The sequence below is a fragment of the Nicotiana attenuata genome, unplaced genomic scaffold (genome assembly GCF_001879085.1).
Source record: "Nicotiana attenuata strain UT unplaced genomic scaffold, NIATTr2, whole genome shotgun sequence".
In the NCBI taxonomy this organism is placed as follows: domain Eukaryota; kingdom Viridiplantae; phylum Streptophyta; class Magnoliopsida; order Solanales; family Solanaceae; genus Nicotiana; species Nicotiana attenuata.
In genome coordinates, this window is record NW_017671935.1 from 179,936 (window position 1) to 187,055 (window position 7,120).

The window sequence follows — 7,120 nt, forward strand, 5'->3', positions numbered from 1 at the left end:
TTTGAAATGGCCTTTGACAAGTTTCATCTTTTTGATGATGGATTTTCTGCTTATCAATGTTCTCATGTTTGTGAAGATGGTAGTAGTGTAGGTCCTCTTGATTCTGATGATTGGGTGAATGTGAGGAATGTGATAGAGTTTCTTGCAAGATTTCACGAGCTAACTAAAAAAGTTTCAGGTTCACGTTATGTCACTTGTAATTCTCATTTTGAGGATGTATCTGAACTTTATTGTCATTTGAAAATGTGTTTAGCTAGTGAGGATGAGCATTTGAGAAAAATGGCTGAGCGAATGCAAGAAAAGTTCAAGAAATATTGGGGTGAGCCTGAAAAGATGAATAAAATGATTTTTATTGCTTCTGTGTTGGATCCACGTAACAAATTTGAATATGTTGAGGGAGCACTTGAAGAACTTTTTGGGGAGGAAAAAGGAAAGAAAATAAATGTTGAGGTGTATGCTTATATGAATTCTTTGTTTGGAGAGTATCTAAAAAAATATTCAACTGGATCTTGTCCTCAATCTCCATCTAGATCTACTTCATCTAGCAACACATCTAACACATCTAGTGGGAGTGTTATAAGTGCATCAAAAATAAGGACTAAGCTTAGCTTGAAGAAACAAAAGGAAGACAATGGGGGTGGGGGTGCTAAATCGGAGTTGGATAAATACATTAGTGAAGAACAAGAACCTTTTAGTGAAGACTTTGATATCTTGAGTTGGTGGAAAACACATGCTCCTAGATTTCCTATTCTTTCGGAGTTGGCTCGTGATGTGTTGGCCATTCCAATTTCTAGTGTGGCGTCGGAATGCGCATTTAGCACCGGTGGCCGTATTCTTGATTCATTTAGGAGTTCATTGACTCCTAAATGTGTGGAAGCTCTTATTTGTGTTCAAGATTGGCTTAGAGAAGAGAACAATCCTATTAGTGTTGAAGAAGACTTGAAGTATCTTGAGGAACTCGAGCTCGGTAAGCTTTAATATTTTGCGTGTATTTTAGTTCAAAATAATATATCATGCTTTTTCATTTGTATGACATATTTGGTCGAATTATCTATAGATATGGAAAATAATGGAAGCACTACTAGCATTGTTTGATGTATAGTTGGAACTTGCATCTTGAGTGGTAAGTTTAATACTCATTTTGTTTGGTGATATACTTAATACTTTTGTAGTTTTATTTTTTTATCATCAAAATATTATATTCTAACTTATGATTTATATATTTTTAGGTTCAAGCATTGTGGTCAAGTCTATAATGTGTAGTTGCGTACAGATGCAATTTGGAGTTGGGCAGAATTTGGCAAACTTTGGAGTTGTATACAGTGCAATGGCTTTTTTTTTTCACTGTAATTTGCACTGCACTGGTGTTTAGCAATGACTGTTGACTGTTCACTGTAATTTGCACTGCACTGGTGTTTAGCAATGACTGTTTTTGGAGTTGCGCAATGACTGTTCTGTTTTTGTTCACTGTAATTTGCAGTTTTGCACTGCACTGGTGTTGCTAAATGACTGTTTGCGTCTGGTGTTTACTTTACCATGTATTGTTTCAACTTTCATTTCAACTTTAGTATGCAATGACTGTAATTTGCATGTGCTTTAAAGCTGACAATTTCAAACGTTGCTGCAACGTTAGGACTGTTAGGACTGTTAGGACTTAGACTGTTATCGAAGCCACATAGCACTGTGTAACTTACAATTGTTTGTGGTGTTTACAATTGTTTGTGGTGTTTACAATTGTTTCAACAATTGTGCATGTGCACTGTTAGGACTTAGGCGTTAGCTAGCATTGATTATTTAGCGATTATTAAACCGAAACCGTACCGAACCAAAATAAGAAAAACCGAACCGTACCGAAATATTTTGGTATGGTATTTGGTATACATAATTGATAAACCGAATACCGAAATACCGAACCGAAATTATTAAATACCGAACCGAAATACCGAATGCCCACCCCTAATTCAAATGCAAACAAACTGATCTTGGCATGAATAAATAAATGAGTCATTTGATTAAAGATTAGATTATTAAGTGATTCTTAATCTGATCGTTTGGAGGAAGTATGCGGTTTCAGAGATCTGTACTTCAACTCTAGTCTTGTGTAAATATCCCGACAAGTCTTGGAGTAGGGGGCATTTGTAGGCATGCAAATTTAATTCAAAGGGAAAATTTGGACTATATTTTAAATATACTAGTCCAAATAAATATTATGGGCTAATATAATTGAATTAATTATATAAGTCCAATATATATGGATTAAATAAATAAGTCTTAATCCATTGGGCTAGCCCATTTAATTGGGCTAAAGTGATGAGCCCACTTCATTAAGCCCAAGATGACATCTTCCTAGAGGCCAAGCTTGGTGCCACGTGTCAAATGATGTGGCACGCCAAGTCAAACGGAAGAGCCAATAGGATCATGCCACGTGTCAAATAAGGCATGCCAAGTCACACTAAAATGCCAATGAAATCGTGCCACGTGTGCAAGTGACATGTTCTGGGACCATTCAAATGCGGCCATGTCACATTTCAATTTGATTGGTCGGAAAGAGTTTGTTCTTATCACAACTCCCACTACAACATTATGCATATACAGCTACGAAGCATGTCGTAGCTAAATATGAAAATTTTCGTGGCTAAACACTTTAGCCACAATATTTTTTTCCGTAGCATCCGTAGCTAGAAGTAGCGTAACTAAAAGTTAGCTACAAACTTTAACATTTCGTGGCTAAGGATTAGTATTTATTGCTACAAGAAATTTTGTGATGTGGCTATATTAAAAAATATTTTGCCACGAAGGATATATATCTATAGCTAATAATTTTATCATTTGCCACGATAAATCATTTTTATAGCTATCTTCTATACTTTAGCCACAAAATTCAAATATGTAGCTATGCTCACATATTAGATTTATATTTCGCTACCAACCCATAATTTCATAGCTATAAATTGTCAAAATATCCATGATTAGATTTTTTTATTATGTTTTATTTGGTGACTAGATTTTTATTACATTTTATTTTTATTTATGAAAAATTAATTTATTAGAGATAATTAATTTTTCTGTTCTGTACATTGCTATTTTCCTTTTCTATCTCACTAAATATTTTTAAAAGTTTCAAATATTCAATATCCATACATGTTTGATCAAATCATAATAAACTTTGAATATCACTTTATTATACAAATTGGCATCTAAATAGTTTCAAAAAAAATCTAAAAATACAATTGTCTATCTAAAGTAGACTCGGTTATTTAACTATAATCTATAAAATTCGGAAGGGATCCACATCAAAACAAAACCAAGTTCTAAGTCATTGATTTGAGGATTGAACATGTTGCCACCAGATGATTTTCTACAGTCTCACTCTTTGCATCTAGGCTAAATCCTTGATCTTCTTGCATTCAATAGATTAAATTGTACCCTGTAAATTCAAAAGAAATAATAATAAGCACAAAAGAATGAGCGAACCAAAAGAAACATTAACACAAAGATGCAAGTTTGATTTGTAAAAATGCTAGTAGAACGTTCAAAGAGAAAAAAATTATCTGTAGATAATTCTTTTACAAGAATTTTTAGCATATACTAAGAGGGAAAAATTCAAAGCAACAAGATAAGAAAACAAACCTATATACTTTTCTATAAACTTTTGAGGATTTTCATCTCATTTTCCTAATGTTTTTTCGACGAACTGTGGCTCCTCCAAATATTACATCATAATCTTCAAGATTCCACCCAATACCTATCAGAATACGACACAATACCTATCAAATTGTTAGAATATAAATCCAAAAATTCAAATCAAATAGGTGTATGGGGATTTAGAAATCTTAAGATATAGATATATAAACATACTTGGAACGAGAGAAGGCGTCGGTCTATCTAGCCAATAATTCCTTTGGTTGCTCTGTTCCTGTGAAAAGAGAAGCGTTGTTGAAGAAAGAACGGGAAAATGGGGAAGGGGGGTGGCGGCAGGGAAGAGAAACGGGAGAATGTTTTTATTAGGTTTAGGAAATGTTGATTTGGGCCAATTGGCCTTTACTTTTCTTTTCTTTTTGTTAATATATATTTGCTTCCTTTTTTTCCTTACTTAATATAAGTAACATAAATGCAAGAAATGAAAGTACTAACAAATACAAGTAAGTAATAAATTATCTATGAAAAATGCAAGAGATAAAATATATAATTTGCACTAAATAAAATAGAAAAATCATCTTAGATGAAATAAAGATATTCTATAATATGTTATATTCTTTACAACTTTTTTCGTCCTATACAATGTTGTTAGTTTTGTTATGTACTTCTATTTAATTATTTTAACTTCTTAGTTTTAGTGTTTAATTAAATTATGACTATTATTAAGTTATTAAAATAGTATTAGACCATTAAATAAATAACCTTTATATTTATCTAAATTAGGTGTGATTAGTGATCACTGATCAATGTTCATAGATACAAATGTATTGTTTGATAACCAAATCTAATGATCATTAATTACGTAATTATTTAAATTGTTGAAACTTACAAATATATTTTGTTTACTAGTTTTTTTTATTATACACTCATATATCAACCTTAATAATATCAAATTATGTAAATATTATAAAATATCAAATAATAGACATAAGAGAAACATGATCCTCTTCATGTATCATTATCATATTTAATTCTCAATTCTTAGATTAATGTATAATTTAATTTATGACAGTTAGAAGCTTATTAAGATAGTAAATCATTATAACATATTTTTAACTTATTGGTACAGGATTATAATGTTCAAATTCTATATAATTAGTCATTCACGCATTAATTCCATTATATTTAATAAGAATTATAATATAATTAGTTTTCCTATGGACTTGAGTATCAATTAATTTCTTAATTCTTCGTGTAAATAGCTATAGTAGAATTATATAAAAACTAATATGAATTATAATGTTGTAATTTTTTTTTTTTGGTGTTAAATATGTTCATTATATTTATTTGGAGCCTTTTGTCATTCATCAAACTGAATATACCAAAACCATCACAAAGTTCTTCAATATATATATGAGCACTGATTTAAAAATAAATCATTAGATATATGAAATTACTTTAGTACTTAATATATACATATACGTATATCAAACAAATCTTCGATATATGAAGACTTATTTAAAAATAAATACTTAAATATAAGAAAGTACTTTAATTACTTATTTAAAAAATAGTAAAGTACTCGACATACATAAATTCTCTATAAATATCAATATATTTTGAATTTTACATCAAATGTATATAATTAACGTCCAAAAATAAGAAGTTGCATTAAAATAAATATGAGTTTGATAAATCTAAAAAGTAACTTGATAAGTTTTGAGGCTACAAGTAGGCATATAAATGATATACTATTGAAGATTAACTTTTGCATTTTAGTTTTTGTTATTTGAAATTTAATTAATTTATATATACATTTACTATATTTTCTATTATTTTGAAAAAATCTAACTTTTGCAGTTAAAATTGATTTTTCACAACTTATTATCGTTTGACCAACTCTTATTTTTGTTTCAAATATATAAGGTGGCTAGAAGAAGATAAAAATTGCTATAGTTACGGCAAATGTACATTGTGGCAAAAAATAATGCTTAGTTATAAAATTCTATCATAATAATAAATCTGTGGTTATATCGTTTATCGTGAAAAATAATTGTAGTTATGAAGCCAACTATTACCATAATTGTTAGAACTTGAAGCAAAATTACTTATTTAGTAATATTTTGATTTAAATAAATTATCGTGACTAAAAGGTTAGTATTGCTATATTAAGTTTCAATCATGACAAAAATTAATAATTAGCTGCGAAATTCTATTATAGCAAGAAATCCATGGCTAATTTAACCTATCTTGCCACAAATTTTTATAACTTAAAGCAAAATATTTAATTTAGCTACACTATTTTGTTTCAAATATTTTATTGTGGCTAAAAGAATATTACAGGTATAGTAAATTTCAACTCATAGCAAAAAAATTAATGATTAGCTATGAAATTGAATTATAGCAATAAATCCGTAGCTATATCATTTAACTACTGCCACAACTTTTTAGAACTTGAAGCAAAATTATTTATTTAGCTACAATATTTTATTTCAAATAATTTATTGTGGCTAAAATGTTAATATTGCTACGGTAACTATTGATGCGTGTCAAAAACTTATGATTAGCTACAAAATTTTATTTGTAGCAATAAAGTTGTAGCTATTTAGGTAGCTATTGCCATGATTGTTAGCAATTATAGCTAATATGAGGAATTAGCTTTATCAACACAATTTTTCGTAGCTAAGAAATTTTATTATTTTGTAAATAGCCATAGAATTCTAAATTTTGTGGCTATTGTTAGGTACTAGCTACAATTTTTAAATTTGTAGCTAAAATTTCGTAGCTATAGATGTATAATGTTGTAGTGTCCTCTCTTCCACAACTATAAATAGGGGTCTTCATAACCCAAAAAAGATACCAGAAGTTATAACAAGAAGCAAGAGAGAGCTCGTGGATCAAACGCCGCAAATTTCTCTACAAGTTTCAAGCTTCAAGCAATCAAATACAAGTTCAAGAAATCAAGTTCAAGCTCAAGAACGAAGAACGAATCAAGCTCAAGCTCAAGCTCAAGCTCAAGAACAAGATCATCGTTCGTGGAAGCAAATATAGATTCAAGATCAAGCTCAAAGGCCCTTGAATTTATTTACTATTGGAAGGAAGAATCAGAGGATTCATAGAGATTGTACACTCAAATATTCGAAATCAAATACTACGATTGTTGCGATATTTTTTTGGTCTTGAGTTTATTTTCTCGACGCAATTTATTGTCTACACCTACGGTTGTTGTTCCCGATCGATACTAGTTGTCACGAGATTCGTCTTTTATCTGTTCTCGGTTCCATTTGACATGTTATCTTTTGATCATTTATTATGGACGAATTTTGCCCTATACGATTGATCTATCAAAACTAGCTCGAGTATGAAAGAAAGCTAAAGTTAAATACATAAGTAGTGCCGTAACAATGTGTTTTTTTGGACTTTATTTGGCTGATCAATTTTTTCCCCAACCACAGCATATGTGCTTCTACGTGATCATAAT

At 30.1% G+C, this 7,120-nt stretch overlaps 1 long non-coding RNA gene across 1 annotated transcript; it reads right to left on the bottom strand.

Moving 5' to 3' along the window:
- Nucleotides 1–3,156: 3,156 nt before the first annotated feature.
- LOC109210940 lies at nt 3,157–4,025 on the bottom strand. The gene is made up of 3 exons (XR_002065634.1): nt 3,859–4,025; nt 3,631–3,745; nt 3,157–3,427 (listed from the first exon to the last, which is right to left on the bottom strand). It is a non-coding gene; the product is annotated as an uncharacterized LOC109210940 (long non-coding RNA).
- Between the last annotated feature and the right edge of the window lie 3,095 nt (nt 4,026–7,120).